Source organism: Papio anubis, chromosome 14 (genome assembly GCF_008728515.1).
Source record: "Papio anubis isolate 15944 chromosome 14, Panubis1.0, whole genome shotgun sequence".
NCBI classification, from domain to species: domain Eukaryota; kingdom Metazoa; phylum Chordata; class Mammalia; order Primates; family Cercopithecidae; genus Papio; species Papio anubis.
In genome coordinates, this window is record NC_044989.1 from 97,269,655 (window position 1) to 97,294,811 (window position 25,157).

Below are 25,157 nucleotides of genomic sequence, written 5' to 3' on the forward strand. Positions count from 1 at the left end.
CTCACTACACCCCCCACTTCGCAGGCTCAAGTGATCCTCCTGCCTCAGCCTCGAGTAGCTGGGACTGCAGGCGTGTGCCACCACACCCAGCTAATTTTTTTCTACTTTCTGTAAAGCCAGGGTTTCACCATGTTGGCTAGGGTGGTCTTGAACTTCTGAGCTCAAGTGATCCACCCGCCTCGGCCCCCCAAAGTGCTGGGATTACAGGCGTGAGCCATCACAACTGGCCCAGATCATTTTTATACTCTGAGCAGGGTACATGGTGGACAAAAAAATAGTGTCCTTTAGTTCTGAGCAATGTTCCTCTGCTAATTCCTAAATGGTTTCCTCCCCACTATCTCCTGCCCATACTTACTCCTGTGATTTGTTTGTTGGATTTCTGTTACCTGCATTGATTCTGCAATTTTCTTTTCTTTCTTTCTTTCTTCCTTTCTTTCTTTCCTTCCTTTCTTTTTCTCTCTTTCTTTCCTTCCTTCCTTCTTCTTTCTTTCTTTCTTTCTTTCTTTCTTTCTTTCTTTCTTTGTCTCTCTCTCTCTCTCTCTCTCTCTCTCTCTCTCTCTCTTTCCTTTTGTCTCTCTCTCTCTCTCTTTTTCTATCTTTTGATGGAATTTGGCTCCTGTTGCCCAGGCTGGAGTGCAATGGTGTGACCTCGGCTCATCGCAACCTCCACCTCCAGGGTTCAAGCGATTTTCCTGCTTCAGCCTCCTGATTAGCTGGGATTACAGGAGCGACCACGCCTGGCTACTTTTTGTATTTTTTTTAGTAAAGATGGGGTTTCACCATGTTGGTCAGGCTGGTCTTGAACTCCTGACCTCAGGTGATCTGCCCACCTCAGCCTCCCAAAGTGCTGGGATTATAGGCGTGAACCACCGTGTCAGGCCATTCTCCAATTTTATTTTTCTTTTTTTTTTCCTCTCTCCAATCTTTTGGTCCTTTTACTCTGCTTTCTTTCGGGGCATTTCCTCAACATTATCTTCCAACTTTCTCACCTGGTTTTCAATTTCACCTACTACATCTTTATTTTCTAATTTTTTTTTTTTTTTTTTTTGGTCCTGTGAGTATTTCTTTGATATAAGACCCTCTTCTTGTTTTACAGGTGCAGTGTCCTCTCTTGTCTCTCTGAGGTTATTATTGTTCTCTTCTTCTGTCCCAGTAGCCTCTGCTTCGGCAGGCTGCTCTTTTTCTGTTGCTTGACTTCTGGTCATTGCATTGACATATTCTCCCTGAGCATCTTGTCTGATGATCTTGAGTGGGCCACTAAGGGCTGACTGGAGGTTCTGTTGGGCTTCCACCCACAACCTGCACTGGAAGCTGGTCAGGCAGGCCATTTTCTTAGGAGTCCCAGGGTCAGTTTCATCTGCTGGTGAGTGTCTCTAGAAAAGACACCTCTAATCCCCTGCCTGGAGGGTAAATGGCTATTTTCCAGGGTCCCCATCCTACAATGGGAAGGAGATTGGAGTTTTGAACGTTTACTCACTGTCTGACTTCCATACCCTTCCTTTAGCATGCTTGGTGCCCAAGTTCAGACAGCCTCAGGTTACTTTCTCCGGAAAATAAACTTCCTGTCTGCTGCTGCTGAACTTACCCACTCCTTAAGGAAGGCTTTCGCCAAGTCCTCCCTCACCCCCACTGACAGAAATACACTCCCCCAGTTGGTAAGTGTTTGCGTGTGGGAGGAGAGGGGTACCAAAATGTAAATAAGGTCATTTCTCAGCTGTTGTCACTGCCAGCTAAGGATGTCATTTTCTTCATCTGCTAAGTCAAGTACCATTTTTCTATTTGATTTCCAACTTCCAGTCTCTTCTTTAATGTTCTCTGTCTTCCTAAGATTTACAGTCATTGTGGTGGGAAATCCATGATGAACAAAAAGTCACAATTTTAAATAAAGAAAGGATCCATGTGAATGATGTTTCATTTGCCCTGTGCTCCATATGGCTCAGCATGGCGCTGGTCCAGTCCATGACCTTGCTCCAGAAGTCCTGATCATCTTGGTATTTTCATGATCACATCAGTCAGTAAAGATTGTAAGAGGCTGAGAACTGTATTTTCAATTGTCCATCATGTAAAGTACTTAAACATTCCAGAAATGAGGGCTAAATCCAGTCTGGTCTAAAGCATTTTTGGACAGAAAGTTAAACTAATTTGCATGTGGTAGATCAATGTGTCCAAGATGGATGGACACATCTATGTGTCCTACAAGTAATATTTCTTTCATCACAATCAACACCTTTTTGGAAGACTTTAGAGAGTTAGACAACATATGTATATGCTGGCAAGACAAAGAAGGAAGCCCTGACATGGGTGTTTTTAAATCTATAGGGACATTTGGAGTATACTGAGGGTTAGTCAATGGCAAAGCGGCTTCCACACCCAGATGAAAGGCGACATAATTCAGGTTTTCTACCAAGATTTATATCAGGAATTTTCTCACAATGTCCCAACTTTAGCAGTTTAGTGTAATCCACTCTAGGCTGAACTCAGACACCTCAGCATTGGTTTGGAAACTGCTGTGCAAATCCAAATCCTCCTTCTCCTTCACTTACTCTTGAGGGATTTAACTGCACATTTCTGGATCAAGCGAAGTAAGTGGCAAGCTACAGTTGACTCCAAAACATCCTAAGAGTTCCAGAAATCTCATCATCTGACATCTCTCAGTAATTACTTGATTCTTCTAGAAAAATTACATTGTCCTTCAAATAAATTGTGCTTCAGTCTTCCCTACACAGTGACCATATTCCTGGGCATTCTTTCACGGAAATCTCCACTATCTGGGGGATTTTCCCTGCCTTACACTCCAACTAAATAGGTCGCATTCATTCAAATGCAGAAGTGCTGATCTCATGGGGATGTTATAGAGATAAGGTCAGGTTTCCACCTGTCCTTTGAGACCCAAAAGGAAAGACTCTAACATTTCAAAGCAATATTATGTTTTCTTTAGAAAAGTTGGGCAATTAAGGAGGGATTCCTTGAAAAAAATATGGGGGTGCCTGACTGGCATTCTATGTTTTCTGAGGTAGCTGGTAACCTACTTTTGCTCAGCTCTTCAAAGGGAGTGAGTGTGTGTGTGTGTGTGTGTATGTACATGCTCCTCACCAGCCATGAATTTTATTAGTAAGGTGCCAGGTAAGAACAAGGCATCATTATGAAGAGAAGCATTACCTCACAGCTCAGAGCCTCTAATGAGACCACACCCGGAGGACTTTGTTCTGTTTCAGGAAGCTTAGTTACAGAAAGATGAGGTAACTGGAGGGATGGCAGGGCAATGGGAAACAATACAGAGATACAGCAAATAAAAGCTTCCAGAACAAAAAAAAAAAATCTCAAGAAAGCAACTGTCCCCAACTTTGATCACTTACCAGTTATTCAGTCAGAGTCTAAAATGTTCAAGGTTCCACACTTAAGAGAATTCAAAGATGGGTAAGATCTAGTCCCTTCCCTGGAAGCACTTAACATATATGCAATTTATGGCCAGAGTGGCTGTAATATGCAAGCATCTCAAACTTTTCCAGCTATTACACATACGGACGAGTGGGGTGTTGCTTCACTAGAAATATTGATTCATTTCCAGAGCTCCTACTATATAAACATGGCATCATCAAGCTAGATAAACAGATATTAAACAAGTAAGCACTCCTATCTTTTATCAACACAAAATTTTAATTGAAAAGCAAAGTAAAGCCCAAGATAAAGTAGTCATTGTGAGTTCAAACACCTGGAAATGGTACAGAGAAATGCAAAACTCTAAATAAGGGAAAAAGAAGTAAGCAAAGAGAAACTGGCTCTCTGAGCAAAATCCCTTCTTTCTGAAATGCAGAAACAATTATAAACATACTACAGTCATGGGATTAGAAGTGGCAAACAATGCATGTGAAATATATTAAGTTGTGGTATCCAAGAAAATAGAGGAAAGAGCCTGTAGCAATAAAGTCATGCTACCTCAACTGTGCTGAGCTTGATGGGTTTGTTAGATTTCTATGGCAGCTGAAACAAATTATCACAAATGTCGTGGCTTGAAACAACATGAATTTATCATGTTCTATTCCAGCGGGTTAGAAGTCCAACAGAGGTCTCACCAGGCTAGAATCAAGGTGTTTGTAGGATGGCCTTCCTTCCTAGAGGATCTGGGGAGAATCTGTTTGCTGGTCTTTCCCAGCTTCTAGGCACCACCACATTCCTGGGCTCATGGTCCCTTTCTCCATCCTCAAAGCTAGTAATATAAGGCCAAGTCCTTCTCACATCGCGTTGCTCTGACCTTTTCTGTCTCCCTCTTCCACTTTTAAGGACCGTTATGATTTCACTGCCCCTCAACCCCAACAATTCAGGATCATCACCTTATTAAGGTCAGGTGATGAGCAACCTTAATTCCTCTTTGTCAGATGCTGTAGGTTGAGTTGCATCTCACCCCTCCAAAAAAAAGATACATTGAAGTCTTAACCCCCCACCCAGTGCCACAGAATGGGACCTTATTTAGAAATAGGGCCACTGAGATGTAATTAGTTAGGATAAGATCATGCTAGAGTAGGGCGAGCCCCTTATCCAGTATGACTGGTGTCTTTTCTCTATCTTTTTTTAGAGATAGGTTCTCACTCTGTTGCTCAGAGTGTTACCTGGAGTGTAATGGCATGACCATAGCTCACTACAGCTGCAGACTCCTGGGCTCAAGGGATCCTCCCACCTCAGCCTCCCAAGTAGCTGGGACTGCAGGAGCATGCCATCACACCCAGCTAATTTTTTCATTTTTTTGTAGAGATATGGTCTCACCATGTCCCCTAGGCTGGTTTCAAAACTCTTGGCCTCAAGATCCTCCTGCCTCAGTCTCTCAAGCTGCTGGAATTACAAGTGTGAGCCATCATGCCTGGCCGACTGGTGTCCTTATAAGTACACAGCCACGTGAAGACCCAGACACACAGGGAGAATGCCGTAACGGAGACACTAGCAAAGACTGACATGATGCATTGATGAGCCAAGAAACTCCTGGAATGATCAGCATGAGAAGAGGCAAGAAAGGATCCCCCACTTAGATTTCAGAGGGAGCTTGACCCTACTGTACTTTGATTTTAGACTTTCAGCTTCCAGAACTGTGAGAAAATAAATTTCTCTTATTTTAAGCCAACAGGCTGGTGGTGCTTTGTTACAGCAGCCAAGGGAAACTAATACACCTGTAAGGTAGCATATTCACAGGTTTCAAGGCGGACAACTTTTAGGGAGGAAGAAGTATTATTCTGCCTATCGTCATAGCCTTAAGGGGATTTTGCATTTTAGTAATTTCCAATGAGAAGAAGTGGAAGGATGTTTGGAGATAATTCTCCATGGGTCTCAGGTTTTGAACATCTTGAGAGTGGAGGTGTTTGATGCCTTTGTTCCAGACTATATTTTAAGAGTGTTTGTACATCAATAGCCTTGATATATGGGGATAATGTCTATCCCTGGAACAAAAAGGATCTTTTTTTTTTTATTTTTGGTTTTGTTTTGATTTGGTTTGGTGGTGGTGGTTGTTACTTTTACTGCCAGTATAATAAAGAAATGTCTCTCTCCATTTCTTTGAAACATTCTTCAAATGTTTCTCTGTCCATTATAAAAGACTCAGGTTCCCTAAGCATAGGGCTCCTCTTGTACAGCATGACCCAAGACAATGCAGGTGCCACCATCATCCTCAGGGACTTGGTGCTTAGGAAAACAGCACAAGTGCTGGCACCTCAGCTGCTGTGGTGGCTGTGAGTTGTAAACAGTCCTCTGTCTCTGACCCAGGTGGCTTGTGTCTTCTGCCAGCATTCTCGAAACTGTGTCAATCTCAGGCCCTTCACAGTTCTTGACAAAGAGAAATTCAGATATAAAATTTAGAAAGTGAGCGAGAAACTGCAGCGAGTCGTCACTGAACAATTCATCATGCAGGTCAAACAAACCAGGACTTCCGCTTACCTACTTTCTACCTCATTTGCTAACCCCAGTGGTTCTCCAAGTGAGGGAGTCCCCGGACCTGGAGCCTCAGCGGCACGTGGGAAGCTGTCAGAAGCGCACATCTGGGGGCCACACCTCAGGTTTATTGAATTGGAAACTCGGGGTGGGGTGCAGGCCTCTGTGTTCTAACAGGCCCTCCAGGGTGCTGAGCATGCAGCCCGAGAACCATTGGCCTGCCTGGGGGTCCAATCCCAGCACCTGGAGGGTCCTGGGTCTGTGGGTGCCCATCGACAGTTGTCACAGGGGCCCTGAAGCCCAGGACGTGAGAGGCCAGAAGAGAGTCCTTGCCCATCCCCTCTCTGTGGCTCCTCTATCCCCAGGGGCAGGGTGGGGTTTTCTGTGTTTTTCCATACCATCTCCCTCTCCACCATCACCCCTAAGGAGAGCCAGCCTTTTACTAAACGACCATGCTGCAGTCACGCGGTGCCCATGGGTCATCCTCAGCATGCTGGCCTTATGAGTGCCCCATCTTCAAGGAGGCAAGGTGGACAGGCCAGTTCAGCGGAGCCCCAGGGAAGGAGGGGTCAGAAGAAGAAGGGAAGGAGACTGAGGAAGGAGGAGAGGCCTGTGGGGGCAGACTTTGTCCCAAAGTGAAAGAGAAGCTGAGGGAAGCACTGCAGACAGGCTCCACCACATCTTCGCAAGTTGAGGGGCTGGTGCTTGGCAGTTCCTTCTGCGGGGAGCAGCAACACTCCACGAGGACAAAAGGAAACTGTGCGAACGACTCTTACGAAAGAGTGGAAGGTTCCAAGTTTGAATCAAGTTACCACTTGCAGAACTGTAAGAACTGAGTCTTCAAGAACTTCTTCAAGGATGCCGGAGGACCCGGAGAGGCTCAACAGATTCAACAACACATGGGAACAAATGACCTCCAAGTGACTTACACGGTGTTGTTTTTTCAATGTTTCTTTCCTCAGATTAAAATTACCTTGAAAATTCTCCTTAGTTCTCTGCACCAGAGTGAACGATGTTTTTTGTTTTGTTTTGTTTTGTTTTTTTTTACTGCAAAAAAAATACACAAAAAACCACAGAAAATAGCATAGAAGGGAAAAAAACTGTGACAGGGATCTTAGGAGATTTTTTTCTAATAACGCAATTTTCACTCCCATTGCCAGACAAATCACAGCATGGAAAATATTCCATTCACTACCCCATGAAGAGCTTTCAAATATGTGAGTTAATAAAATGCTGAATGCAGCAAAAAAACAAAAAAAAAAACAAAAAAAAACTTTGATACCAAAACGAATTTATCCATATCCTTTTGTTCCTTTATGATAAAGGGTGATCAGATCCTGCTCTGAATGGGCCTGCCACGCCTGAGAGAAGAGCGCCTGTCCCTGTGCCTGGCCTCATTCAGTCTTCCCGTTGGTTCTTCCTCATCCTGGGAATGAGCTCTGGGTTTTATGAGAACATGTATGAAATCCATTAGTCCTTTAGTTTCCCAGGAGCTACCACAGACCGACCACGTGACGATGCCCAGTGGATATTTCTCATGGAGTATTTATAGAACATTTTATTAGTTTATTACCAATGGACCTAATGATACTCCTTGCATATGAATCAGCTTTCTTCCAGTTTCATTTTCTTGACTCAATTTTAAGCATCCCTGCCCACATGTTTACTCTTAAAACTCTGTCTATTTTCTCAGGCTCCAAAAGGAAGAACCTGCACCTTGTCAGGGTGAAGATGTTAGCTACCACCTTAAAGAAGCCTATATTTTTAGCCCCCAAATGAGCCATCAGACAGGACCATGTGCATGGCAGAATGCAGGCTTGTCATCTCAGGTGATCTCCTTGGCATTGCACCTGGGCTGGGGCAGAGAGGAGCTTGGCCCATGATGGCATCACACAATACAAAAATCCAGAAAAATGGCCCATAAGGCCGGCTCTGTGATGCAGCAGGAGAATGGGTTCATACCAGGAAAGACATGGGCAGGTGTGAGCCTTTGAGGATGGGAAGCCGCCCTTATCAGTGTTTGCAGTTGGGGTGAGGTGCTTGTGCAAAACCAGGCTTCAAAACTGCCCGTCAATCATCACGTGTCCATGACCTCAAGTATGTGTCATTTCTGTGTATTGGGTCATTTCAAACCCTCCCTTCTAGGTATTTTGAAATATACAATACGTTGTGATTAAGTATGGTAATCCTACTCTGCTATTGAGCTTAGAAACTTATTTCATCTAAAATAAATCATTCTACCAAAAAGACACGTACACTCATGCGATGATCATAGTGCTGTTCACAACAGGGAAGACATAGAATCAACCTAGGTGCCCAACAATGGTGGGCTGGATAAAGAAAACGTGGTCCTTACACATCATGGAATACTATGCAGCCATAAAAAAGAACAAAATCATATCCTTTGCAGCAACAGGGATGCAGCTGGAGGCCATTATCCTAAGTGACTTAATGCAGGAACAGATAAGCAAATACCAAATATTCTCACTTATAAGTGGGAGCTAAACATTGGATACTCATGAACATTTAGATGGTAGCAATAGACACTGAGGACTGCTGGGTGGGGGAGGAAGGGGAAGGAACAAGGGCTGAAAAAGTACCTATTGGATACTATGTTCACTACCTGGGTGATGGGATGAATCATACTACAAACCTCAGCATCATACAATACACCCATGTCACACACCTCCACGTGCACCCCGAATCGAAAACGTTTGAATTATTTTGTTAAAGAAAACCTTATTTATCACGAGGTCAGGAGATCGAGAGCATCCTGGATAACATGGTGAAATTCTGTCTCTACTAAAAATACAAAAAATTAGCTGGGCACGGTGGCAGGTGCCTGTAGTCCCAGCTACTCAGGAGGCTGAGGCAGGAGAATGGCGTGAACCTGGGAGAGGGAGCTTGCAGTGAGCCGAGATCGCGCCACTGCACTCCAGCCTGGGCAACAGAACGAGACTCTGTCTCAAAAAACAAAAAAGAAAAAAACGTATTTCTTCTGTCTAACTGTATGTTTGTACTGACTTAATCATTACACATCCTATGCATGTTAAAAATATTCCACATACCTAATAAATGTGTACAATACTATGTATCAAAAATAAAAATAAAAAAAAATCAAAAACTGTTAGTCAAAAGGAAAGTAGCCCAAGGCCATGAAGAGGAGGGTGTGAGTCAGGATCTGTGCAGATCGTGGGAAAGGGAGCTTTAAATCAGGACAGCAGGAGGCCCTGAGGCCTGGAAGGCGTCAGGGCCAGTTCAGCAAAGGGCAGAAGTGGAGAGTAGCACTGGCTTCTGGCTTGTCTTTCTTTCTAGTCACCCAGGCTTCCAGCATCCCCCATCCCCAGATCACGCAGAGGCTGGAGCCTGGGCCTCACACCAAGGAAACTCACTCTAGTGCCACCTCTGCCCCACATAGCTCTGTGGCCTCAGAAAGTCCTTCTTTCCTCACTGGCCTCAGTTTCCCTACCTGGAAAGGCCACTTTGGACTCCCCAGGGGCCTGGGCCCCTTCCAACTCTCATGTTCTCTCCCTAGTGGCGGTCCTCCATCCCCGTTTTCACAAGGTGGGCTTGGAGGCAGGGCCCACCTGAGCGTGTGACATCAAGGCAGTTGAAGACTGGAGGGAACTTGAGCTCTTAGGAAAGACCACACTCATAGGAGCTTACGAGACACACACTCGTGGATTTCAGAAAGTGTGTAGCTCACGGTTCTGGATCTGAAACACATCAACAAATAGACGTTCTGTCTCTTTGTCCCGGAGATCTTTCCACAGAAAGGAACTGCAAACACCTCACCAATTTACGAAGCGACTTAGTCTTAATTCTTCATGACCTCTAGTGGCAGAAAAAGGATTCTGCTATTTGATTTTTTCAGGTAATCCGCTTCCACGTTTGCCTCCTCATTTCTCCTGAATCTCTTCTGTGTCCCCATGGTTTCCCACTCCCACTGCATCTGTTCCCCTTCAGACCATCTCGCAACCCACTGGCACATCCCCATAGCCTCAGAAGTCACCTCTCTGACCGCCCCCTCACCTGCTCCCTCCAGCCTTCCTCCCCTTGCTCACAGAGCAGCCGAGGAATATCCTGGGCACAGGGGTCCACACAAGAACGAAGGAAGGCGCCGCACGCTGTGGTCCCCGGGCTGCAAAATCTGCGCTGACTAAGCAGGGCACCTGGCATCCATGCCCTTTATGCAGAGCCATTGGTGTGATGGGGTGGGGGCACCACGTCAGAGCCCCTGGGGGTTCTAATGCACTCCGTTACCCTCCTCTCAGTACAGGCACTCTGTTACCCTCCTGAAATCCAAAAGGTACTGAATTCCAAAATACAGCAGGCCTCTGGGTGTTCAAGAAAGAATTGAAGGCCTTCGAGAAGGGCGCTGCTGGTTTCCCACTCAGTATTCCTTGTTCCCAATGGATCCCTTTGGAATTTCTCTCACTCCCTTTTCCTCTCCCTTCCCTTCTCTCCGCCCCCTCTCTGTCTCCATTATTGGATGGGTTTGGGAACGACATATGGCCCTGCTTGCCTCTGGCTGCGATCCTGCAACCATGCAGGGAGCCAGACCTTGGCTGAAGCTCACACAGAAAGTGGTAGAACTGAGAAACAGAAAGAAACTAGGTCCTTGAGGGTATCTTTGAGCCACCAATCTTGCCAAGCCTGGACCCACCCTCCCTCTGAACTTGCAATTCTATGAGATAATACACTTTCTTATTGTTTGAGTTGGTCTTTTTTGCTTTCACTTTGAAATGCAGATCCTATCCTGGCATACCTAGCTTAGAATTATTCTCCATCGTCTTCAGGATAAAGTGCTTCCACCTCAGCTCAGCTCAGAACAGAGCTCATGGGCCCCATCCCTCTTCCCACTACCTCCTCCCTACCCCTGAGCATCCATCACTTCTAGTCCCTCCAGCAGACTCTCTCCTCCAGCAGCACAAAACTACCTGCAGCTCCCCTGACTCTCCTGTGGATTCACTCCTCCATGCTTTTGAGAATGATATTCCCTGCTGGAATGTGCTTTCTTTATTGTCAATCCCATGCACATTCTGCCTCAAAATTCAAAGCATTACCTTCTATGGGAACCCCTTCTTAGTTCCCAGGGAGCAGGCTAGTAGAGGAGTTGAGAGGACAAGCTGAGGCTGGGAGAGGAGAGGACACTGCCAAGAATAGAAATCTGAAAAGAGAGGAAAGATGGAAACAAACAGGGTCATGGAGTTCCTGGATCAAGCCTCACCTGAAGGCAAATCTATTTTCAGGCTTTAAGTCTTTGTGAATTTTAAATTTCCTGTATTGTTTATGTTCCTTCAGTTTAGTTTTGTTCATTTGTTTCTTGCAGCCAAAAGCATTCCAAAATGCTTTTCCAAAATTCAGGTCTCTTATGCTTTGCCAAGGACTGGCAGCTTTTCAAGAGCAAGAACAAGGGCCGTAGATTATTTAGTTTTCCATTCCCTGTATTAGAAGTCATGCAGTAAGAGTTGGTTGAAATTAAATAAGCTTCTCACTTTGGTAAGATTTGGTTTAGACATGTATTTCAAAGATTCAGTTCTCAACATTGTTGGTTCAAAGAAAAAAAATTACTGAATTCTAGCCAGGCTCAAGGTTTGTTCTTTTAAGAACAAAACTGAGTGTATGCTCAGCATGTCATATTTCAACTGCATTGAGGGCATAGACTAAAAATGTTCAAATCATATGCGCTTTACAAAAATGCCAACCTCTGATTAAAAATACATAGTCCCCCAATGATGTAACGTTTTTCCAATAGGATCTGAGGGTTATGTATCTATTAAGATGATTTGTTTTGCTCTCACAGAAGGCCTAATTGCCACTCTAGCAAGGTCTAGAGAGGCTGATTTGCCAACAGGCATTCCACTCCCCACTCACCGCTGCCCAGGCTTCTGCACGTGCCTGGAAGTTCCGACCCAGGGCAGCGCACATGGATCACTGTCTGGGAGCTGCAGTTAAACCTGGAGGTTCCCTTGCAGAACCACAGCTCTTTCCCACCCCACCCTACCCCTCCCTGGTCCTGCTGAGTAAATCCCCCATCACATAATGATGGCAACTTCATAGCCTGTTTGGGAAACCATATGACGAAAAAGATATCAAGCTGTTCCAAGAGGCTACTATTTTGGCAACATTGCTCCACGGTCCATGTTAATTGAGCTTGGTGGCTCAGCAGTGTGAGGTCCCTGTAGTTCTCCTGTGACAAGCTGGATCTTGCCTGCAGAGCAGAGGGAAGGTGGCTGGTAGGTCAGACGCCACCCAAAAAAGCCTTGCTGACTATGCAGACCGCCTAAAGCCATCACTCTCTGGTTGCAAGTGGGAGAAATCCAGCTTAAAAAAAAAAAAAAAGACAAGAGGAATTGGGGATTTATGTGGCTAAAAGTGTCATGACTTTAAGTGTGGCTGGATCCAGGTGATTGTCAGAGGCTTGGAGCCAACATTTGCAGTTGAGGAACCCATCAAAATAAATTCTCTTTCCTTGTAGCTATGGAAAAAGCTGTGATGCTTCTCTTCAACTCAGCTTCCTTGCTCCTTCCTGGACTATAATCATAGAGGATAAAGCGTGCTTAAGGGACTCTGTTTGGCCAGGCCTAGGTTACTTGGGTATATCCGGGGACAGGGTACATTCATTTGCTAACGTTACAAAGAAACAAAAACGAAAGCAAACAAACCAACCCCCCAAACCGGGTCGTTTCAAGCAAAGGAAATGGATTGTCTCACAGTCCTGGAGGCTGAAGTCTGAAGCCAAGGTATTGGCAGGGCCATGCTCCTTCTGAAAGCGGTAGGGGAATCCTTCTTTGCCCCTCTCTAGCTACTGGTGGTTGCTGCAGGCTTTGGCATTCCAGGGCTTGTAGATGCATCATTCTAATCCTCAGTTTGCACATGGCCATGTTATCCCTGCGTCTCTTCACATTGTCTCCCTTCTGTGTGTGTTTGTGTCCAGATTCCTCCTTATGAGGATATGAGTCATACGGGATCAAGGCCCTTTCTAATGACCTCCTCTTGACTTGATTACATCTGCAAAGACTCAATTTCCAAATACGATCACATTAACAGTTACTAAGCATTAGGACTTGAACATATATCACTAGGTGTACATACGGGAAGGGCGCAGTTCAACCAGCAACAGCGGGTGGGAAGAGCTAAAACCCATGTGTGAAGTGGGCATGACAGTGACAGCACCGTCCTCACGGATTCAATGTGAGGAGTCAAAGTTCACCCAAAGCCGTCATCCTAGTGCCTGATTCCTGCTGAACACATGAGCAGTCTGGTTTTTGCTTGTGTGGCAACTTCTACAGGGGAGTCAAATCATACATACAAAACTTGTGCACGTTCAATTGCATGTGCAGAGAGAGTCCAATTTAAATAAATTAAAGGAATTAAGAAATAGGGACATTTCCACCCCCCATTCTACTCAAAGTGAGAACACCTTCGAGTGAGAGGAAATTGGAGGAGGGACTTTGCTGTTTCCTCAGACCACCTAGGCCCCCAGGTTCCCTCACTGGGTAGAATGTGAGTCTGGGGAGGAGAGAGCTCTCTTTTGTGCACATATGCCCCAAAATGCAGGCCAGTGACTTCACCTGGTGCCCAGCTTGGGAACGGGCTCTGGAGGAGATGCCAGTGTGTGGGGTCATGGAGCATGGCTCGGGGCACACCTCGTCAAACCGGCTGTAGTGAAAACCAGTGTCCTCCACCGTTCCCAGACCCCTAAAGGCCCAACAGTCCCTGACAGCATGCATCTCATACTGCTTGCATCTCAGCACACACTGAACAGCACCTGCCCTGGTCTCAGACCCACCGACAAGCCAAGGCCACTGATCACAACCAGTGGCTGCTGCAGCCATGCCAAAGGCACAAGTTTCTACTCACTTGACTGTCATTTCTGTGCTTTTTTCATTGTGGACTGGTAACAGACAGTCGGAGACCAGCCCCACCCATAGACCTCGCTTTGAGGAGCCACATGTCCTGCTGAGATAACTTAGAGGATATTCAGAATGGAGGCTGAATGAGACGTCCACCTTTCCTCACTTCTAAGCCCTACCCAAGACAGGCCTCCCCTTGGTAGAGAACAGCACCTTTCCCTGTATGTCTTCTTTCCAGTCCTTTCACCATCGGTTCTCCCTTCCTTAACCAACCTCTCTTCCCCAAATCCCCACCATGCATGTCTAGCCTGGCCATCCCAGCCTTCCTGCCCTCCCAGCAGTAGAGTCATTCTTGCAGGCATGTCCTTACCTATTTCTACCTGTGACACAACCCGACATGACCAGACCTTGCTTTGTTTCATGGGTCTTAAGTTTTAAAGAAATAAAACAGCAAACCCATTCACTCATTCAAACAGGCTCTGGGGTCCTGATGAGAAGGGCTGGCAGGGGAGTGGGGAGAGGGAAAGGTGAGAAGGGGGAGTCAGCCTCACAGGGGGTAGGTGTGAGGAGAAAGCCAGTGGCCAGTGAGGACAGCCACACCTGCCAAGGACAGCCGGGAGTCCCCTCAGGGTTACCAGGGACACCTCGGCCTCAAACCAGGGCAGAAGAAAACCACACGTTTCCCTTCCTCTTCAGATCTTCCTCTTCTCAGCTGCGCTGTGGCAGTAACTGAAGGAGTTGGTGATTAGTGATTACTCAGGGTAATGCTGTTGATGACATCGGTCATTCCATGCCTGCCACACATCCAGGCCGCTCAGCTCTGACCCTGCTGCCCCAAGGCCTCCACAGGGACCCTAGGAATGTCCTGCTTTGCCGGCTTCCTGGAAAACTGGGGCTCTTGGTGACACTGGATCGCACAGTATCCTTTTGTTCGCACTTCACATTTTGCAAGCACTCTGGCTGCGAGTCGAATGAGAACAACTCGAATGTCCATTGACAGTTGAATGGGTGAACGGAATGTAGTCTAGACACGCAGTGGAATATTATTCAACCTTGAGGAGGAGGGAAACCCTGACACATGCTACATTACGGATTAATCTTGAGGACATTACGCTGAGTGAAATAAGCCATCACAAAAGGACAAATACTGCATGGTTCTACTTGTATGTGGTCCCTAGAGTAGTCAGATTCGCAGAGACAGAAAGTAGAATGGCGGGGGGTGTCAGGGGCTGGGAGGAAGAAGAAGGGGAGATAAAATTTAATGGGTGCAGAGCTTGGGATGACAAAAAAGTTCTGCAGGTGGATGGTGGTGATAGATTCACAGCAAAGTGAATGTACTTAATGCCTCCGAACTGTATTCTTGAAAATGTCAAAAGTAGAAATTGCATATTACATCTATTTTACCACAATTTTAAAAAGCTGAATGAACAAACACTTCATTGTGTTTGTTGTGCAGCTTTTAACGAAGACTCGGTCAGCACACGAGGAGCACCTGCCTGGCCGCGGTCATGCCAGTGCCGGCAGTGCAGCTGCAAGGCACCTTCCGTCCTGCAGGGACTTAGATTCCAGGGGAGGAGGCAGAGAAAAAAAAAAACAAGCAGTAATTTTAGGTAGCCATAAGTGATGGGTGGAAAAATAAGGCCAGGTAGGGGACCACAGAGGGAAGCTGGTAGGGGAGGGAGAGGATTCTTGATGAAGATTGAGGGCCCAGGAAAGCCCCCCAAACCCCACTCCAAGAGGTGGGATTTGAGCAGAGATCTCGATGAATTTGGTGATGGAGGCACGTGCAATCCAGTGCAGAGGCTGTGGGGGAGAGACTGTTCAAAAACAACTAGGAGACCCTGTGACGGGACTCAATGGGAAAGGCATGGAGTAGAAGGCAGTGGGTCTGGAAGGGAGCGAAGCCAGGTGGCGTTGGAGCCTGTGCACCACAGCGTGTCACCAGGTGTTGCTCTGAGGGGATGGGAAGCCCCTGGAGGGTGAGTGTGCTCACCTATGGAGCCGCAGTGCTCAGTTAACAAGTTTCTTCCTGCTGCTGTTTGTGGCCTCTGCTGCAAGAAGGAAGAGAGAAGGAGCACTGGAGACCCATTTGGGGATTGGTGCAGTGTTCAGAGGATGTTGGCAGCGTGGGCTAGCATACCGGGATGGAGTTGGTAAGAAGCGGTTGGTCACAATATCTTTTAACTTTAGAGCCAGCAGGGCTTGGGGATGAAACTGATGTGAGCATGAGGGAAAGAGAGGACTCAGTGTGCTCCTTACAACTTCCGGAGGGGGCAGGTACAGAACGGCGAGGCTATTGTCTGAGAGATGGGAGCTGGGGGTGGACGAGACACATACGTGTGGCTGTGCGATGGCTGAGGCTGGCTAGACATCCAGGTAGGGATGGCATGTAGGAAGTTGGAAATCGCAGTCTGGCTGAGGATTTTCAGTTACTGCGTGGAGATGGTATTCATAATTTAAAGCCACAGGAGCGGAGAGATTATCTAAGAAGCGAGGGTACCCAGAGACTAGGATGAAACCCTGGGGTTCTCCAGGGTTCAGATGCCATGTTTCTCTCCGTGAGGCCAAGATGAGTGGTCCTTCTGTGTCCTGCCCCTCACTCACAGTGGCTGACGGGCTGAGGCATCTTCCTACTCGGCCGTTCCCAGCTCTGCGGCTGGCTCCCTGGTGCTAGGTATTCCTCTATGTGCTGCTTCCAGCTCAGGCATTCTCAGTCCTGGCTATACAATAGAATCACTCCGGCAGCCTTTCAAAAATACCATTGCCCTGGGACCATTCTGTACAATTGAAATGGAATCTTTGGGGTGGGACGCAAAGCCTCTGGATATTTTGAAAAGGCAGTTCTGATGCACAGTTGAGGTTGAGAACAGCATATTCCACGCGACTTGGTGCACGTGGATGCATATGTGCATTTTGACTTGTCCCACTACCGGCTGTGGATGATCTCTGGGTTCTTTAGAAAGAATGTCTTATGACAGAGCATGGTGGTTCATGCCTGTAATCCCAGCACTTTGAGAGCCCTAAGCAGGGGGATCACCTGAGGTCAGGAGTTCAAGACCAGCCTGGCCAACATGGTGAAACTCTGTCTCTACCAAAAATACAAAAATTGACCAGGGGTGGTGATGTGTGCTTGTAATTGCAGCTACTCAGGAGACTGAATCAGGAGGATCGCTTGAACTTGGGAGGCGGAGGTTGCAGTGAGCCGAGATTGCACCACTGCAATCCAGCCTGGGCAACAAAGTGAGACTCCATCTCAAAAAAAAAAAAAAAAAAAAAAAAAGAAAAGAAAAGAAAGGAAAAGAATAAAACATCTTACAGCTGGTCTGCCTGTTCTCAAGCTTCTGTGGTCTTAGATATTAGATCCAGGTGGATTTGTCATGATAACTAGACCACAAGAAAAAAAGTAAAACTCAAGATATATCAGACAAGAAAACATTTTTAAATTGTTCTCCTTTTTTATGTTGGTCTGTTGGGTATAATTTCAGTCATTTTTCCGTGCATTTAAAAAGCATTTTTAGGCACAAATGTAATACATTGTTTTATTTGGGGTGGGTGTATATATTTATACTAAACACATAACACTACAATTTGCCTTTCTTTTTTCACTTCAACAATGTGAAGAGGAACTCTTTTGATAGGGGTATGCGTAGGCCTGGTCTGTAGACCCTAGTACATATGGCTACATTTAAGTTTAATTAAAATTAAATAAAATTTCTAATTCAGTTCCTCCATCATGCTAGCAGCCATGTCTCAAGTGCCTGGTGGCCGCATGTGGCCATGGCTGTCACGCTGGACAGCGCAGATAGCGAACCATTCCATCGTCACAGAAAGTCCTGCAGGACAGCACTGCGTAGGTCATTCTTAGCTGAGGCGTCCTCACCCATAGCATGGAAGTGTAAGAGTTAGAAAAAGAATTTTTTTTTCAAACCTTCAGTGAAGGAAAGAGAACACTTTAGTGAGGTCTTTCATGTGAAAAAGTAGGTCACAGCAAATAGTTTCTCCAAGGGGCGGAAATCAATTCCGTGAGAGTCTGAGGTGGCAGCGAGGCATTTAGAGCTCAAAGGCTTCTCTGCAAATGGTTGTTTTGCCCTTGCTTGGAGGTTTTTAGATTCCCTTGCCACCTTTGTCATCTCCAAACCGTAACGACACCCCTCACACCCTGGTGTTTTCCTGACTGCCTCAAAGGTTCTCCTTGCACGCTGCGCCCCACTGCCTTTCACTGCCATGCCGCCTCCATATTCATGGGCTCCCCGTGTCCGCTGCTCCGTAAACAGTGTGGAGACCTATTCTGCAGGGGTGTCATTTATTCTAAGGTGAGAGAATGCATATCGATGACAGTGCCTCAACGAGAGAGCATAGCTGTGTGCTCTCTGGTGTCCAGTGCTGACCCAATGATAGCATTTAACGCTCCCTGGGAGGGGACACAGTGTTTTAAAAATATTCCAGACATTCCCTAATAGTTTTGCCTGAGTCTCTGGCATCAGAATTGGCAGGTCCTTGTCTATCGGTATTGAATGCACAGGGTCTCACTTCTTACTGAGAAACTCCAGACACAGGGGACAATGAGAAAGGAAGAAGCCCCAAACATAGCTGACTTATAATTAAATATTTAAACACAATACACATTCTGAGTTTGGATGGATACTGTGTGGAATGTTTAGTTAAGTTAATCAAGCTTATGAGTTTTGTTTGTTTGTTTGTTTGTTTTTGAGATGGAGTCTCGCACTGTCACCCAGGCTGGGGGCAATGGCGCGATCTTGGCTCACTGCAACCTCCGCCTCCTGGGTTCAAGCAATTCTCCTGCCCCAGCCTCCCAAGTAGCTGGGACTACAGGTGCCCACCACCACGCCTGGCTAATTTTTGGATTTTTAGTAGAGACGAGTTTTCACCATGTTGGCCAGGATGGTCTCGATCTCTTGACCTCATGATCTGCCCGCCTCTGTCTCCCAAGTGCTGGGATTATAGGCCTGAGCCACTGCCCCCAGCCCATGCTTATGTATTTTGACTGCCCTCCTCTGTTTTTAGAGTAATTATTCATTCATTCATCCCATAAATATGTGTCATTTGCCTAACCTGTGCCTGGTAGTGGGGACATCCAGGTGAACAGGACAGGTGTGTCCCTGGTCCTCAGGGCACCTCACAGTGTTAAAGATAGGCAGACCACCAGGTAAATACCCCATGGGGTGATCACTGCTGTGGTGGGGGAAGCTTAGCACCCTCTGAGGACATCTGGGAGGGACACTCTACCAGAGCCTTCCTAATAAGCATTTATTTTGTACCTTTACTTCTTGATGAACAAGATCAAGTGCAATGAACTTTAAGCTCTTTTCCAACTCCTTGCTTTGTAAAGGGCAGAGTAAAAACGAGTCCTTAGCACGAGTAAAACAGGATAAGGAATAGGAATCTTCTTCCTAATTTCACCACTGACTTTACTAACTACTTCACCAGGCAACTAACCAAGAATAAACCATGACTTTGTCAGTTCTTTTCTCAGTGTCAGACCTCACTGGTTCACTCAGATCCGGCACTCTCAACATGGGGTTAGCGATAGACTCGGTGGCTCGAGAAATACCCTCGAGCCATATCCAAACTGCTTTCAGTGTGCCTAAGTGCATGTTCACATTTAAGTGATTTAAGAACCAGAGATCTAGGCATCTGAGGTGTTTGAAAACAGCAAGCTCAATTCTTCCAATATTTTTGGTCTTATTCCAGGCTGTGGTGGGGCGGTGTAGAGAGCACAATCCAGACAGGGGAAGGGAGGAACAGTGAGAGTGGGTGTAAGCGCAGGGAACATTAGCATTTGGTCCCAGCTAAGGGCTCCGATGTGAATGCGCTGAGGCCTCCCTGAAGGCACACTCCCTGACCTCCCATGCAAGTGCCTAGTGGGGAGGTCCTCACTTTGCAGGCACTCTTGTTCTATTAGACACCTCTGTCACTTCACACATCCTGTCTATGTCATCCTTAAGACAAGGCTCTGGGATCAATCGTATATCCATCCTTTTACAGGTGATAAAACTGAGGTTCAGAGAAGTTCAGTGACTTTACCAAGATTCCACAACTCATCAATGACTGACAGCTTCAACTCAGACCTGTCTAATGTATGCACAACTTGGCCTTCATGTTAGAAACCCTGGGGATCACATGAAGCTCCCAGAGCTGATGCCGATCCCAGACCAGTTAAATCATAATCTCTGGGGTGCTGTAATCCCAGCATTTTTGGAGGCTGAGGCAGGCAGATCACTTGAGCCAGGAGTTCAGCCTGGCCAACATGGTGAAACCTCATTTGTACTAAAAATACAAAAAAGTTAGCTGGGCATGGTGGTGCACGCTTGAAATCCCAGCTACTCAGGAGGCTGAGGCAGGAGAATCGCTTTAACCCAGGAGGCAGAGGTGGTAGTAAGCTGAGATCACACCACTGTACTCTAGCTTGGGCGACAGAGTGAGACTCCGTCTCAAAAAAATAAAAAAATAAAAAAATCTCTGGGAGTGGGTGCACCAGGCACTGGGTGATTTCACTGTGCATGCACCCTATCCTATATGTTTCTCTGCAATGCCATGAATATTCTTTGGAGCCACTTAAGACAATGAGAAGCCTTCTGCAAATTAGTTTTCCGGGCATAGGTTCCAACTGAGGACTGTCATTTCCTCGAAATGCTAACATGTCCTGATGTGTACTGCTAACCACTCAGATAGAACATGCAGCGGGCAGCGTAGCACACAGATGCCCTTCACTGAAGCCCGGGTCAGTAAAGACAACCACTGTATTTGTTGGGGTTCTGAAGAAAAACAGACCCATAGGAAATATGCTTATCTCTAGAAAGAGATTTACATAAGGAATTGGCCCACACAATTATAGAGGCTTATAAGACCCGTGATCTGCCATCAGCAACCCTGCAGCCCAGGAAACCCAGACAGGGTCATTTCAAGGCCTGGAAGCCAGAGGGCCAATGGTAAAGATTTCAGTCTGAAGTCAGGGAACCGGAAGAACCAGGGCAGGAAAGATCCGAGTCCCAGCTCAATTTGTTAGGCAGAAAAATAATTCAATCTTCCTCTGCCTTTTTATTCTGCTCAGGCCCTTGATGGACTGGATGATGCCCACTCACATTGAGGAGGACCGTCCGCTTTGCTCAGCCCACCAATTCAGATGCTCATCTCTTCTAGAAACACCCTCACAGACACACCCAGACATAATGATCAACCAGCTATCTGGGCATCCCATGGCCCAGTCAAGTTGACACATAAAATTAACCCATTGCAATCACCATGGAAGGAGTTGCTGCATTGGTGAGCTGTTGTGTCAGAGGACAAGTTCTTATTCTCAGCCATAAGCCCCCAATAAATTCACACCCATCCAGGAACTAGTGACTTGTCAGGAGATGGCCAGGAGACACCATGTGAAGGAAGCGTTTGTTTGCTACTGACAAAGGTTGCTTCCCTGAAGGTAATGATTGAGTATAGGTCCCAACTTAAGGGTGGGGGAAACTTTCTTATATGGCCTGTTCTCAGTATAGCGACTAAAGGCTGCTCTCAGTGAGGGTGGTGGCGGGGATTGGCTCAAAAATACAATTCAAGGCAATTCCCAGCCCAGATGCACTAGAAATTGCTTGAATGAATTCCAGTTCCATTTATATCATCCCAAAGCACTCTCAGATGCTACGTCTGTCACCAGAGGGGGTGTTAACTGTCAGGCAGCCAGAATAAAGGAGTGGACACAACCGATGGGGAAGTAGCATCTGCTCATCAGAAAGGGCTGGATGGATCAAAACAGGGATTGCAGCAGAGGAGCTGAAAGGCACTGAGCGGCCGCTCTGCGTCCCGGGGACCTCGGAGTCTTTATCCTGCTGAATGCTCACAAACTACCTCTGAGGCAGGACCGTTCTCCTCACTTCACACGTGAGACAGTCCGCATTCAGAAAAGTCAGTGCTGAAGCCTGAAGTCACAGGCTGGATGAGCAACGGAGCCAGGCTTTTCCCAGATCTCGCTGAATAAACTGCTCACGGGCTTTCTGTTCTACTGTATGTTGCTGAGATGACCGTCCCAGAATGGCTCCACCCTTGCTAAATTGGGAGCTGCCTGGAGCTAAGGTAAGCTGCCCTGTGCTGGGCTTCGGAACTGCCAGGCGAGTCGCAGGCAGCTGTGTGCACTGCCCAAGCCCCAGTCCCTCCCACTGAATCAGTTCCTCACAATTGGCTTTATTTCGTCTTAAATTGCTCAAAATAAGGGCAGAGCTATTTTACAGAGGAAATAAAATGAATCCTCCACTGCAGATTCCTATTTCGATGCTACAGAAAGCTACTATGTGGGAATGGACATGAGGGCAACCTGGAGAGCAACTATTGTTTATCAGAATAAGTAGACACAAGCGCCAACACTGACTTTCAGCCAAACGCCTGAGGGCTTATTACTGTGCTCAAAAAAAAAAAAAAAAAAAAAAATCTGCAATCCCACCACTCAGTCAGTTGGAGTCTAAGACACGAAACCATTTTTACGGCTCAGAGCACATAAAGAGAGATACAGAATGTGGAGAGGAGAGTGTGGGACAATACAGAGTTGGTATAGTACTATTGTCTGAGAGTCTACTGTGTGCTTTATACCCTCCCAGCCTAATGAGGGGGTGCCGGGCTCCCATTTTGTGTATTTATACACTGAGGCTCATGTAGGCTGAGAAACTTGCTAAAAGGTCACATCGCAGGTTAACGGCATAAGATACCAAGACAGGCCTGCTTCACACCTTTGTAACTGCCCTCGTTGGAAGGCGGGAATGAGCTCAGATGGCTCAGGAACACCCAGGTGAGTGGTTTTGGAATGGAAGGGAGCCACCAGGCTCAGAGTCTATCGCTGTAGCAGGAAGCAAACACCAGGGGTCGCCTGGTGCAGTTGCAAGGCTTCAAGGGAGACCAGAAGCCAGCACGTCAGCCGAGCTGACCTCTCGTGAGGGCAAAAGCCACTACTCTATGCAGAATCCACCTTCAGCCCACTGAATCCCACATCCCACCCAATGACAGAGAAGATCTGCTTCCTCTGTTCATTTGTTTTTACTCCTCCTCCCCTGCTTTGAAATCTATTTTTCAGAGTATGGACTTGAGCAGCTCATGTGCCAGAGTTTCAGCTTGAACTTTGCCTGTCACTAGCTGTGTGACCTTGGATGAGGTATTGACTTCTCTGTCCACATCTGTAAAATGGTTATCAAGCAAATTAAATGAGATCATCAGAATAAGTGAGGCAGCTCTGCACACCTGATAGGGGCTTGGGTCTAGAGTGTCCCTTGTGATTTTCACCCCAGCTCTGCCACTCACTATCTGTGTGATCTTGGGCAAATTACCTATCCCTCATAGCCTCAGTTTCCCCACTTGCAAAACTGGGGCAATCATAATACTTACCTCATGATATTGTAAGAGTTATATAGGTTACTACATATGAAACTCTTATGGGCACATACACAATTCTTCATAAATACCTATTTTGCTCCCCACGAGTCATTTGGCAAGGTCTGGAGACTTTTTTTTTTTTTTGAGACAGGATCTCCCTTTGTCACCCAGGCTGGAGTGCAGTGGCACGAACATGACTCACTGCAGCCTTGACATCCTGGACCTAAGCAATCCTCCCACCTTAGCCTCCGACATAGCTGGGACTACAGGTACATGCCACCACCCCTGGCTAATTTTTGTATTTTTAGTTGAGATGGGGTTTCACCATGTTGCCCAGGCTGGTCTCGAACTCCTGAGCTCAGGCAATTCATCTGCCTCAGCCTCCCAAAGTTCTAGGATTACAGGCATGAGCTGCCGTGCCCCACCTGGAGACATTTTTGATTGTCATACTGGGAGTGGGGATTGCTACCGGCATAGGGTAGGTAGAAGTCAGGGATGCTGCTAAATAAACATCTTACAATGGACAAGACAGCCAGCAAAAAGGAATTATGTGGTCCAAATTGTAGTAGTGCTGAGGCTGGAAAGCTGAGGCCTCGGGAGTCTGGGGCTCTGCCTTGCGGTGCTGACAGGCCTGGGAGCCTTGATCCACACAGTGTAAGATTCGCACTTGTGCTGAGCATGTGAGCCCACTCCCAGGTTTGGCCATGGTGCCATTCATGAAGGCTTTTTACAATGAGTCCCTCGGTTACTTGTCTCATTGGCACTCCCTTGTGGCTCTGGCCTTTCTTGCTACCCTCTGTAGCTGATGCCAGGCTCATGGAAGGACACACTCGACTTCCAGCTGGTTTCCCTTTTCTGTTCCTCAGGGGCAGGGCCATCTCTGAGGTCAATACTGTCTGAATTCCAGTGTCTGGGCCTTCCCAGCAGGAGCTGGTTGCTCGCAGCTCCGCTGATGATGTGTTGCCTGCTGTGACACGGGGTATGGACGCCATAGACCATTGCCCCCGAGCTTCTTGCTGGAGATGGTCCCAGAACGTCTGAGAGAGGCTGGAGATGGCTGTAATTAGCCCAGCTTCTTGTGTTGGGCCTGTGGGCTCCAGGCCCAATGCCAGAGTGAGTTTGCAATACCACCAACAACTCAGCTCCTCTGGAGAGCTGAGCCTCCACAGTGTAAGAGAGGAGGGTAGCTTTCCCCCCAGCAAAACTTTGTTCCTGAGTAGCCTTTGGTGCCGGATGTCAACTCCCCCAGACTGTGACCTTCTACTCTCCAGCATCAGGGACCTGCGGTGGAGAGGCAGAGTTTCCACCCAGGGAACTAGGACCAAATCAGTCACCACCCTCCACTGGGGTGGTGTGGGGCCCGACACACATGGGTCTGCGGCGGAGGCTGTGCTCAGAGTCCCAGTCCCGTCCTGCTCTCCTCATCTGGTAAAGGTAGGGGAAGCTTGAGAGCTGCCAACAGTGGCTGAGGGACAGAGATGGGCCCTTGGCAAGGAGGGCGCAAACCTCCTAATGCACAAACATCCCGCTTAGGGACTGGGAGAACTGTCACGAATCAACATGGTGTTGTGCAGACTGCCAAGAGGGCTCACGAGTGAGTTGAGGACCAGAGAGGCAAGCCCCTTGGAAACTCCATTGCAGGGTCCTGAAGATGACGCAGGACCCCTGCAACATTCGCGGGAGGAAATGCATACTAAATTAGAGCCAGGCTTGCTTCTTCCCACTAAGAACAGCCAAGGGCACGTGGACAAATGAAGAGCACTTTTCCCTGACGGTTTCAGGGATGGCGCTGCTGGCTGAGGCAGAACTTCCAAGAAGTCAAAATCTCTAGAACAGGCATGCTCTTTCTGTTTTCTATGGGGACTGGGAAGGATGGGGGATGCTGACTTGTTTAGTCGTCTAAAGAGCCACACAGTTGGAATTTTCCCCACAAGCTTGAACTATCATCCCTGATTTACAGAGGTCCTCAGGCCTCCTCCTCTCACAGTTTTGTGGTCCCAGGGCTATGGGGAGACC

At 47.0% G+C, this 25,157-nt stretch overlaps 1 long non-coding RNA gene across 2 annotated transcripts in view; it reads right to left on the reverse strand.

Annotated features, from left to right (window-relative positions):
- Positions 1-4,799: 4,799 nt before the first annotated feature.
- LOC110741108 overlaps positions 4,800-25,157 on the reverse strand; it is a 34,832-nt gene continuing 14,474 nt past the window's right edge. The window contains exons 2-4 of one of the 2 annotated variants that reach the window (XR_002516812.2): positions 10,980-11,083; positions 9,501-9,629; positions 4,800-5,808 (exon numbers count right to left, since the gene is read on the reverse strand). This is a non-coding gene — a long non-coding RNA (uncharacterized LOC110741108). Of the gene's footprint in view, positions 5,809-8,839; positions 9,630-10,979; positions 11,084-25,157 lie in introns of those variants that run through there. The other variant, XR_002516811.2, reaches the window with a different exon arrangement.